The following is a 13,231-nucleotide window of genomic DNA, read 5'->3' on the forward strand; positions in this document are numbered from 1 at the left end:
CTAATCAGTAGATCCTTGTTATCTGTTTTATATATAATAGTAAGCATCTGTTAATCCTATACTCCCAATTTATCCCTTCCCTCCCTGCCTCAACCCTGCCCTGCAGAGAAAGACAAATATGACATCATTTACATGTGGAATCTAAAAAATTGTACAGATGGACTTATTTGCAAAACAGAAACAGACCCACAGACTCAGAAAACAATCTTAGTCTTTTTTTTTTTTAATGTGTAATAGCAAGTAAAAGTTTTTAAGAAAAGTTGTGAAGTTCTTGAACTGTAAGAGGGTTATCAGGGTGTTGACACCTAAAGCAGTCTTCATTGTTTTTCTCCTTGATCTCTTCCAGCCCTGGAGCAGTTACCTTTTCTAGGTGTTTGTGGGTTATGCATCTGGACTCCTCTCTGCTATAAAGGAAAGCTGTACCATTTATTCTTTTTTAAAAAAATTTTATTGGAGTACAGTTGCTTTACCACGTTGTGTTAGTTTCTGCTGTACAGCAAAGTGAATCCTCTATACGTATGCTGCTGCTAAGTCGCTTCAGGCGTGTCCGACTCTGTGCGACCCCATAGACGGCAGTCCATCAGGCTCCCCGTCCCTGGGATTCTCCAGGCAAGAACACTGGAGTGGGTTGCCATTTCCTTCTCCAATGCATGAAAGTGAAAAGCGAAAGTGAAGTCGCTCAGTCGTGTCCAACCCTCAGCGACCCCATGGACTGCAGCCCACCAGGCTCCTCCGTCTATTGGATTTTCCAGGCAAGAGTGCTGGAGTGGGGTGCCATTGCCTTCTCCGATATATCCCCTCTTTTTTGGATTTCCTTCCTATTTAGATCACCATGGAGCATTGAGTAGAGTCCCCTGTGCTATACAGTAGGTTCTCATTAGTTATAGCTTTTATGCATAGTAGTGTCGGACACGACTGAGCAACTTCACTTTCACTTTTCACTTTCATACATTGGAGAAGGAGATGGCAACCCACTCCAGTGTTCTTGCCTGGAGAGTCCCAGGGATGGGGGAGCCTGGTGGGCTGCCGTCTATGGGGTCGCACAGAGTCAGACACGACTGAAGCGACTCAGCAGCAGCAGCAGCAGTGCGTATAAATGCTATGCGTGCTAAGTGGCTTTAGTCGTGTCCAACTCTGTGAGATGCTATGGACTGTAACCTGCCAGGCTCCTCTGTCCATGGGATTCTCCAGGGAAGAATCCTGAAGTGGGTTGCCATGCCCTTCTCCAGAGGATATGTCAGTCCCAAGCCCCCAGTCCATCCCACCCTCTTCTTCCCCTCTTGATGTCCATAAGTTTGTACTCTCCATCTGTGTCTCTATTTCTACCATGCATTCTTTCACTCCTTTGCTCTGTTGAGCAAGATTAAACTTTTTTCAAAGGGCTTTTCCTAGATAACTTAGGCTGGGTGGATATAGGGTGTGTAGAGTGAGGCTGGAATGCAGAGTAAGAGGTTCAAGGGCACAAAATATAGTTATGTTTTTATGGAGTTGAAATGTGTGATTCTCAGAGAGCCATGTCTTGTTAAAGATTGTCTTGGCTGGTACAGTTCTGAGGCTTCTCTTTCCCCGTGCCTCCATCCCTCTCCACAGCCTCTGGCCAGATGTTAGTAGCTGACTCATGGGGATGCATGCATGCTACATTGCTTTAATCATGTCCAGCTCTGTGTGATCCTGTAGACAGTAGCCCGCCAGGCTTCTCTGTTCATGGAGTTCCCCAGGCAAGAATACTAGAGTGGGTTGCCATTTCCTTCTCCAGGGGATCTTCCCAACCCAGAGATTGAACCTAGTCTCTTACATTGCAGGCAGATTCTTTACCATCTGAGCCATCGGAGAAGCCCTGACTCACAGGGATGGAATGGTACATATCTCTCCATTTGGAAAAAAACCAAAAACACACAAAGTAAAAGAGTTGATATAACCTTAAATGCTACACCTTTTCCTACCCAAGCAACTCCTTCACAATACTGTGCTTAGTGAATCCCCCCTTTAGTTTTTCCTCAGCTCCCTTATCAGCTCTTTATGGAACAAATGTCCGTATCAATTTATTGTATTAATCAAGGGTCTCCAGAGAAATGAACCAATAGGATCTATGTATCTTTGTATCTGTGTATCCATCATCCATGGGCTTCCCTGGTAGCTCAGATGGTAAAGAATCTGCCTGCAATGCAGAAGACCTGGGTTCAATCCCTGAGTTGGGATGATCCCCTGGAAGTGGGCATGGCAACCCACTCCAGTATTTTTGCCTGGAGAATTCCATGGACAGAGGAGTCTGGCGGGCTACAGTCCACGGGGTTGCAAAGAATCAGATATGACTGAGCGATTAAGCACACCTGTCATCTATCTACCTATCTACAGGGTGATACTTATTTTTAAATAATTGACTTTTGGGATTGTGAATGCTGGCAACTCCTGTAGTGCAGGCCAGCATGGTGGAAACTCAGGGAGGGTTGCAGTCTTGAGACAGAATGCCTTCTGTCAAGACCTTGCTCTTGACTCTAGCTGATTGGACAAAGTCCATCCAGGATAATCTAGAGGATAATCTGCTGTTCTTAATTTCCTGACTGTAAATGTTCATCACATCTAAAAAAGATAACATCTCAACTAGTGTTTGACCAAAAGTTGAGCACTGTAGTTTAACCAAGTTGACACAAGAATTTAGCCATCTTGCTCGATATCAGTAACCTGCCATTATAGCTTATATATAAACCATAAGTAGAGAGAAATGCTCGTCATTCTGAACAATGTCCTGCAGAATGCTAAGATCAAGGAACCTCCTCTTAAGTCAGAGGCAACAAGAGACATCTGGAGCGTGCTTCTCTCTACAATTCGCCTGACTGGTAGATGCTCCCACAGTTTGACTTCAGGCATATAATATCACACTGACTAATTAGACAGAACTTTTGTCAGTGATAGAGATGATGGTGTGTGTATTACTTTTACCAGCTCAAGAATTGTAAAGAGCTCTTCTTTTCAATTAAAAAACTTCACTCTTAAAAAAATAGGGGGAAAAGATAATCTACAGAAGAGCGATTGCCTGCTATTTGATAGCATCATAACATAATCACCTACGGTATTCTGTTGTGCTTACGAGAAATCTCGGCTGAGTTCAGTTACTGTCTATGTTAGTTTCAAAATAAAATAATAAGTTTATCAACCAGTTCCATTTTCATAGATGAGAGGAGTTTAACACAACAGTAAGCCAACAATTAACGTTTGCACAGAGACTTGATTTAATTGATCGCTAACTACGGCACCATAATTAGTTATAGAACCTTTCTTTTCTCTTACCTGAATTCTTCCTTCTAATGACCATAAAGTTGGAAGAGCATGCTCTGATTGAAATATTTATTTTTTTATTATTATTTATTGAAAAGTAAGAGTAGACAATATTAACAAATGCTTTCCTAGTTATCTCAGAATAATAAACTGGTAACAGGATGTTCAATGGGAATTTACCCATTCTTAGATTTTTTGAGGGGAGAGGGGTTTCCCAATGGCTCAGTGTAGAGAATCCACATATAATGTAGAAGACATGGGTTTGATCCCTGGATTTGGAAGCCCCTGGAGGAGGAAATAGCACCCCACTCCAGTATTCTTAAGGAGGGAGGAGAAGGTGATGACAGAGGATGAGATGGTTGGATGGCATCATCAACTCAATGGACATGAGTCTGAGTAAACTGCGGGAGTCGGTGATAGACAGGGAGGCCTGGCGTGCTGCAGTCCGTGGGGTCATGACTGAGTAACTGAGCACGCACAAGCAGAGATTTTTTTTCTTTTTGTTCCCCCAGCATTTATAGTGCGTTCATTTATACCACAATATAGCCTCTATAAATTCTGATAAATCTGGTCTGAAGTGCAAATTTATTTCTTGAAATGTAGCACCACACACATCAATTTAAAAGATTCTTTAGATTTTTAGAAAGCGTGAAATTTATTCAAATATAATTTACATAGATATTTTAATGTCTGTTTGATAATGGTTGCAGTGAAGCTCTTCATATTTGTGTTAGGTAACTTTTACATTAAATATCAACACTTTAGAGCTATCTGCTGAAAATGTCATTAAAGTCTGCTTCTAAAAGCTATGATGGGGGCAACAAGTCCTGGTAAAAGTAACACAATATGCCATACCATTCCGTACACAATTCAAGCTTTTAATAAGCTTTCAAAATGTGTGCCCTTTCTGAGGTAAATAAACAATATGGGTGCAGTGTGAATAACCATGAGAACTAGAAATGGACATAATCAAATATAATATCTCTAAAGAATAGAACTAGGAGGTTTTCACTTTTAATTTTGTACTTTCTGCACTCTGTGTGCATATTTCTGCATGCATAACTCCAACAATAATAGTTCCAACAGTAATAGCTAAAGGTTTGTCTTCTCAAATGTACAGTTGAGTGAAAAATAAAAGGCAATAATTTGAGATATAAAATTATGAAACTGTTCCAAGTGATTTTTATGTGAATGAAATTTCCTCCCATTTGAATGGCTTCAAAAAATTCTAAAACTTTCCCATCTTTCCCACTAGCTTTATTAAGATATAATTGACATATAACATTGTGTAAGTTAAAAATACATAATGTGATGGCTTGATACATGTATCTATTGTGAAATAATTACCACAATAAGGTTAATTAACACATATTGACAGAATGTTAATTAACATCATCTGACAGAATGTGGTCCACTGGAGAAGGGAATGGCAAACCACTTCAGTATTCTTGCCTTGAGAACCCCATGAACAGTATGAAAAGGCAAAATGATAGGATACTGAAAGAGGAACTCCCCAGGTCAGTAGGTGCCCAATATGCTACTGGAGATCAGTGGAGAAATAACTCCAGAAAGAATGAAGGGATGGAGCCAAAGCAAAAACAATACTTAGCTGTGGATGTGACTGGTGATAGAAGCAAGGTCTGATGCTATAAAGGGCAATACTGCATAGGAACCTGGAATGTCAGGTCCATGAATCAAGGCAAATTGGAAGTGGTCAAACAAGAGATGTCAAGAGTGAACGTCGACATTCTAGGAATCGGCAAACTAAAATGGACTGGAATGGGTGAATTTAACTCAGATGACCATTATATCTACTACTGTGGGCAGGAATCCCTCAGAAGAAATGGAGTAGCCATCATGGTCAACAAAAGAGTCCGGAATGCAGTACTTGGATGCAGTTTCAAAATCGACAGAATGATCTCTGTTCGTTTCCAAGGCAAACCATTCAGTATCATGGTAATCCAAGTCTATGCCCCAACCAGTAATGTTGAAGAAGCTGAAGTTGAATGGTTTTATGAAGACCTACAAGACCTTTTAGAACTAACACCCAAAAAGATGTCTTTTTCATTACAGGGGACTGGAATGCAAAAGTAGGAAGTCAAGAAACACCTGGAGTAACAGGCAAATTTGGCCTTGGAATGCGGAATGAAGCAGAGCAAAGACTAATAGAGTTTTGCCAAGAAAATGCACTGGTCATAGCAAACACCCTCTTCCCACAACACAAGAGAAGACTCTACACATGGACATCACCAGATGGTCAACCACCGAAATCAGATTGATTATATTCTTTGTAGCCAAAGATGGAGAAGCTCTATACAGTCAACAAAAACAAGACCGGGAGCTGACTGTGGCTCAGAACATGAACTTCTTATTACCAAATTCAGACTTAAATTGAAGAAAGTAGGGAAAATCGCTAGACCATTCAGGTATGACCTAAATCAAATTCCTTATGATTATACAGTGGTAGTGAGAAATAGATTTAAGGGCCTAGATCTGATAGATAAGAGTGCCTGATGAACTATGGAATGAGGTTCGTGACATTGTACAGGAGACAGGGATCAAGACCATCCCCAAGGAAAAGAAATGCAAAAAAGCAAAATGGCTGTCTGGGGGAGCCTTACAAACAGCTGTGAAAAGAAGAGAAGTGAAAAGCCAAGGAGAAAAGGAAAGATATAAGCATCTGAATGCAGAGTTCTTTTTTTTTTTTTAATTTTAAAATATTTAATTCTTACATGTGTTCCCAAACATGAACCCCCCTCCCACCTCCCTCCCCATAATATCTCAGTGGGTCATCCCCATGCACCAACCCCAAGCATGCTGTATCCTGCGTCAGACATAGACTGGCGATTCAATTCTTACATGATAGTATACATGATAGAATGCCAAACTCCAAAATCATCACACCCTCTCCCTCTCCCTCTGAGTCCAAAAGTCCGTTATACACAGCTGTGTCTTTTTTCCTGTCTTGCATACAGGGTCGTCATTGCCATCTTTCTAAATTCCATATATATGTGTTAGTATACTGTATTGGTGTTTTTCTTTCTGGCTTACTTCACTCTGTATAATCGGCTCCAGTTTCAAATAGCAAGAAGAGATAGGAAAGCCTTCTTCAGTGATCAATGCAAAGAAATAAAGGAAAATAACAGAATGAGAAAGACTAGAGATCTCTTCAAGAAAAGTAGAGATACCAAGGGAACATTTCATGCAAAGATGGGCTTGATAAAGGACAGAAATGGTGTAGACCTAACAGAAGCAGAAGATATTAAGAAGAGGTGGCAAGACTACACAGAAGAACTGTACAAAAAGGATCTTCACGACCCAGATAATCACGATGGTGTGATCACTAATCTAGAGCCAGACATCCTGGAATGTGAAGTCAAGTGGGCCTTAGAAAGCATCACTATGAACAAAGCTAGTGGAGGTGATGGAATTCCAGTTGAGCTAGTTCAAATCCTGAAAGATGATGCTGTGAAAGTGCTGCACTCAATATGCCAGCAAATTTGGAAAACTCATCAGTGGCCACAGGACTGGAAAAGGTCAGTTTTCATTCCAATCCCAAAGAAAGACAATGCCAAAGAATGCTTAAATTACCGCACAATTGCACTCATCTCACATGCTAGTAAAGGAATGCTCAAAATTCTCCAAGCCAGGCTTCAGCAATACGTGAACCGTGAACTTCCTGATGTTCAAGCTGGTTTTAGAAAAGGCAGAGGAACCAGAGATCAAATTGCCAACATCTCCTGGATCATGGAAAAAGCAAGAGAGTTCCAGAAAAACATCTATTTCTGCTTTCTTGACTATGCCAAAGCCTTTGACTGTGTGGATCACAATAAACTGTGGAAAACTCTGAGAGAGATGGGAATACCAGATCACCTGACCTGCCTCTTCAGAAGTCTGTATGCAGGTCAGGAAGCAACAGTTAGAACTGGACATGGAACAACAGACTGGTTCCGAATAGGAAAAGGAGTACGTCAAGGCTGTATATTGTCACCCTGTTTATTTAACTTCTATGCAGAGTACATCATGAGAAACACTGGACTGGAAGAAGCACAAGCTGTAATCAAGATTGCTGGGAGAAACATCAGTCACCTCAGATATGCAGATGACACCATCGTTATGGAAGAAAGTGAAGAGGAACTAAAAAGCCTCTTGATGAAAGTGAAAGAGGAGAGTGAAAAAGTTGGCTTAAAGCTCAACATTCAGAAAACGAAGATCATGGCATCCGGTCCCATCACTTCATGGGAAATAGATGGGGAAATAGGGGAAACAGTGTCAGACTTTATTTTTTGGGACTCCAAAATCACTGCAGATGGTGACTGCAGCCATGAAATTAAAAGACGCTTACTCCTTGGAAGGAAAGTTATGACCAACCTATATAGCATATTCAAAAGCAGAGACATTCAAAGGTCCATCTAGTCAAGGCTATGGTTTTTCCAGTAGTCATGTATGGATGTGAGAGTTGGACTGTGAAGAAGGCTGAGCGCCGAAGAATTGATGCTTTTGAACTGTGGTGTTGGAGAAGACTCTTGAGAGTCCCTTGGACTGCAAGGAGATCCAACCAGTCCATTCTTAAGGAGATCAAGCCTGGAATTTCTTTGGAAGGAATGATGCTAAAGCTGAAGCTCCAGTACTTTGGCCACTTCATGCGGAGAACTTACTCATTGGAAGAGACTCTGATGCTAGGAGGGATTGAGGGCAGGAGGAGAAGGGGACGACAGAGGATGAGATGGCTGGATGGCATCACCAACTCGATGGACGTGAGTCTGAGTGAACTCCGGGAGTTGGTGATGGACAGGGAGGCGTGGCATGCTGCAATTCATGGAGTCGCAAAGAGTCGGACACGACTGAGCGACTGAACTGAACAGATGAACCCCCTGCCCCTGGTGTCTCTTTTATGTCCAGTTTTCCTTTTCTTATAAGGAGAGGGGTCAGATTGGATTAGGTCCCATCCTAATGGCCCCATTTTAACTTAATCACCACTTTAAAAGCATCATATTCCAAAGTAGTAATACTCTGAAGTACTTGCTGTCAGGACTTCAACATAGGATTTTTGGGAGGGCTACCTCACAGCCTATAGCCACACAACTTTTGCAGTAAAATCCCATCTTCTGAAACAGGAAGAGACCAAAGTTATTTTGCAGGATTGAAATTGGCTATTTAACCTATGATGATTTTTGAGAATATGGATATTAAATATGTCAGGTCTCTTTTTTAATTTTATTAATGATGTTGAAGCTGAAACTCCAATACTTTGGCCACCTTATGCAAAGAGCTGAGTCATTTGAAAAGACCCTGATGCTGAGAAAGATTGAAGGCAGGAGGAGAAGGGGACGACAGAGGATGAGATGGTTGAATGGCATCACTGACTCAGTGGACATGGGTTTGGGTGAACTCCAGGAGTTGGTTATGGACAGGGAGGCCTGGCATGCTGTGGTTCATGGGGTCGCAAAGAGTTGGAGTAACTGAACTGGATTGAACTGAATGACTAGACATGTTTTTAAAATTCAAGAAAATAAGCAATAGGCTTATAATAATAACTCAGTTATGTGCTTCTTACTTTAGTCTTATAAAACTATCATTTCCAGGGAATACCATCATGAAATTAGTATTTTAATTTATTTTCCAGACTGTATGGTGACTCATATTAGGAAAGCAGACTGTGAAACCTCCTTTTAGGAGCAACTGATAATTAAAAATTAATTAATAATTCCAAAGTTCTTGAGAATAATCTGTTTTAACCACAGTGAATATTCCTCTTCTTCAGTATTGTTTGCAATATTGGATTTCTTGATTAAGCTGGATTTATTTCTAAATAATAGAACATAAATCTTGGACACATTTGCTTTCTAAATACCAAATTGCAATTGGAGTTAAAGCTTACTGAGCTTTTAGAGTTGTACTCTCAACAAGCATAATCCATAATCTCTGTTTGCTATTTGTTTTTTGGTAAGAAATATTTTGTGATATAATGAGAAGGGATCAGTTGCTCAGTCCTGTCTGACTCTTTGTGACCCCATGGATGGTAGCCCGCCAGGTTCCTCTGTCCTTGGGATTTTTCAGGCAGGAATACTGGAGTGGGTTGCCATTTCTTTCTCCAGGGGATCTTCCCAAGCCAGGGATCAAACCCGTGTCTCCTGTTTTGGCAGGCAGGTTCTTTACCACTGAGCCACCAATGAAGGCCTTTGTTGGGTAATACAGTGGTCAGCTAAGAACCATAAAAATAATCAGAAGGACAGATTTCCCAAGTTGCATAATGCTATTGCCCAGTTCATCACACATAATTTTTTTAATGACAGCCATTTTACTCAATAATTGTGTGTCAGTAGCTGAAAGATTGAGACAGACAGTGCACTTTTAGTTGTCACATTTTGGAAGGGTTCTTAGGAAAAATAATAGCCCTTTGGTTGGTTAGTAAGTGATGGGTTTCTTAGGACTTATTGCTTGCTAATTTTATTAGACAAGCAAATAAATTCAAATGGTCAGCTACATTCCAATTTGTATTCTTCTAAAAGTCCTCCCCTTTTGCATTCTTGGATTTTGACACTCCTACACACCAGTTACTTGTTAGAGTGTTCAAAAGAAATTGTTGCAATTAATTTCCTGGTCTCTTCTCTCTTTGATGTGTCACTATAATGCTTTGAATAATTTTCAGTGTCTGGCATTTGTCAAGGACAATTTCTTGTTTTGGAGGAGGGGAAGAAAAACTGAAGGAAAGAATATATATTCTTTCTTAAACAGGGGACAAAAATAATTTTTGTCTAAACAGCCTAAAGCATTTTGCTAGATAGGCGACAAAAAACAGGTAACTATTTGGAATAGTCAATTATCATAAAGATCTTTTCTCTTTGGGATAGTCATGAAGGGCAGAATTAGACTAGCATTTGGTAGTATGTGATATGTCTAGGTTATCTTGCCCAAAAGAAATTCAGATAGATGAGCTTTGCAAACTGGAGCCATGTGAAGTTTTAAAATGGCTGCAGGTGTCTTCGTAGGAGACTCATTTTATTTTCTAATGATTAGAAAGAATGAGCAGACCATGAACTCTAGGGTTATGCTTGGTCTGTCATGTCCTGCACAGGATGTTCTGAGCAGTTTCTATTTGTAATTGTACCATGGTTCTACTCTTCCTGTTCACTCTATACTTGCATTTTAAGGTTTAGAGGTATTTTACCTTTCCTTGCTTCTTTACAAACTTGTTTTATTTTTTCTTCCATAGTGCCATTCCTAAAGTAATGACAAATTTTCAGTAGTGGGTAAGAATGGAAAGAAATGATAAAACCATTGATCTGGAGGAGTTTCTTATTCATGGCCTTGTTCACTTACTAATCAGTACCTAGGAGAAGGCAATGGCACCCCACTCCAGTACTCTTGCCTGGAAAATCCCAGGGACAGGGGAGCCTGGTGGGCTACCATCTGTGGGGTCACACAGAGTCAGACATGACTGAAGCGACTTAGCAGCAGCAGCAGCAGCAGCACCCAGGATGTATTTGGTCAGTTTTTGTAGGGTTGAATTGAATTCTTTACAGAGTAAATGACAATAATGAAAATAGTATTACAGAAGCTCTTCATCTAAGGGAAACATCAAGACTAAAATTTCTATATATCCTTCTTCTTATGGATCATGAGCTTTACCTTGTAAAACAAACTACATTTAAACATAAGACTTTCCTTAGTGACAGATCAAGGCCAACTGAATGAACTTGAGAAATATGTGTTGAATGTTTCTTTAAAAGTCTGTTGTGAAGCATAAACCTAAGAATATAAGATTGTCCTTTTGTTCACATAAAGTTATTGTTGCTCTAGCTTAAGCAGGTTCAACTATATTGACCTTAAAAATTCAGATGTGTGAAAACTTAGTATCTCTTGCTTTCTTGGTAGACCTTTGCCCAGTTTGGCTTCTCAACAGCTTATCCATCTGTCATTAGGCTCAACCTTTCATGTTCATAATGACCATGTTTTCCTCAAAAGGATTATATGTCTTTGGTCAAATATAAACATCAACACTAAGAAGTTCTTCAGTGTTTCCAGGCAAATCAGATGTGTCTTCATCCTCTATATATTGTTAAACTTGAGTTTAACATTATGTAGATTCTTAAATTCATTCACTTCATGTTTCATTCAGTCAACAAGCATTCACTGGTTGCCTGCTGTGTACAAATTGAGAAAGACAGAATATGATTAAGGCAGGGTATGTGCTCTGAAAGACCTCACAGCTTAATGGGCAGGCTAACATGGACTGGCTGTTCATTGGAATGACTGATGTTGAAGCTGAAACTCCAATACTTTGGCCACCTGATGTGAAGAGCTGACGTATTTGAGAAGACCCCGATGCTGGGAAAGATTGAGGGCAGAAGGAGAAGGGGACGACAAAGGATGAGATGGTTGGTGGCATCACTGACTCAATGGACATGGGTTTGGGTGAACTCTGGGAGTTGGTGATGGACGGGGAGGCCTGGTGTGTTGTGGTTCATGGGGTCGCAAAGAGTCGGACATGACTGAGCAACTGAACTGAACTAAACTGAACTGAACATGTAAACACCAGAAACAAAGAGCAGGTAAGGGCTGGAACTCAGAAGCCGTGGAGACCTGGGTCAAATCCCACTCCAACTTTGCTCCAGGGGATGTTACATGACTTTTATTTAGGAGCCTCTGTTTCCTTATTGATAAAACAGGTTTTAAATATAAAATGCTTATCTTAGTGAAAAGCATTTAAGAAGTGCTCATAGAACAGACTAGAGCAATGCTTATCCAATAGAAATGTAACATAGGCCACATATGTAACTTAACTTTTTCTAGTAGCCACATTAAAAAGGTTTGAAAAGGCATCAATGAAATTAATTTTAATGATATCTTTTATTTAATTCAGTATGTCCAAAATATTCAGTCATGTCCAACTCTTTGCATCCCCATGGATCATAACCCACTAAGCTCCTCTGTCCATTTCATGCAAGAATACTGGAGTAGGTTGCCATGCCGTCCTCCAGGGGATCTTCCTGACCCAGGGATTGAGTCTTCTGTATTGGCAGATGGGTTCTTTACCACTAGCGCCACCTGGGGAACCCTTTATTCAGTATGTCCAAAATATTAGCTTTTCCCATGTGCCATTAGTATAAAATATTATGAATCAGCTAGTTTGCATTCTTTGTTTTGTCTTTGAAATATGCTTTGTATTTTACACTTTTAGCATGGATGTTAACTTTTCATTGAGGGTATTTGAATCTGTATTTAGATTTCATAAATTTTAGGGTGGAAAAAAGTAGATTTACATACCCAAGTAGATCCAAATAAAAGGTTTTTGCAAACTGAATTGAGTATCACTTTTAAAATTTAGTCCAATTAAGAGTAAGTTAAAAATTCTGGTCCTTATTCACACTAGCCACATTTTAAGTGCTCAACAGCCTTAGGGGGCCAGTGGCTATCATACTGGGTAGTACAGTTCAAGAGTGACAACTCAGTAAGATGAATGCTGTAGCAGAGGCATGAGCAGAGAGCTCTAGTGAGTAAAGGAAGGAATCTGTGAAGTGGATCTTGAAAACCCAATAGGAACTTACCAAGAAGAGAGGAGGAGGGAAAACACTTCTGTCTGATCTCTTGCAAGCATGTGAAGTTGCAACAGTAGACTCACTCAATAGTTTAACGGCGAGTCATCGAACACACATCATGTGAGATGCAGGGGCTAGGTGTTGGGACTTCAGTTAGCTAGACATGGCCCTTGAGCTTAAGGAGCTTAGAACCTAACTATGATTCTTGGGCCCTTCAGCTTAAGGAGCTTAGAAACTAACTATGATTCTTAACTAACTATGATTTGCTCAGTCATTTCAGAGAGATAGATGTGGGTGTCATTTTGGGTGTGCCAAAATGCCTAGCCTCTGTAGCTCAGATTTCTAGCTTGTCACCTTCAAAGGATCCTTGTGAATGGGACTTTTTTGAGCTGTAAGCAAATTTACTTTGCGTA

The 13,231-nt window shown here is 40.3% G+C and overlaps 1 protein-coding gene across 2 annotated transcripts in view; it reads left to right on the forward strand.

Moving 5' to 3' along the window:
* Window positions 1-13,231, forward strand: part of ESR1 (estrogen receptor 1) — a 275,093-nt gene that overhangs the window by 168,261 nt on the left and 93,601 nt on the right. The window lies entirely within an intron of this gene.

This window comes from Capricornis sumatraensis, chromosome 13 (assembly GCF_032405125.1).
Source record: "Capricornis sumatraensis isolate serow.1 chromosome 13, serow.2, whole genome shotgun sequence".
Classification (NCBI taxonomy): domain Eukaryota; kingdom Metazoa; phylum Chordata; class Mammalia; order Artiodactyla; family Bovidae; genus Capricornis; species Capricornis sumatraensis.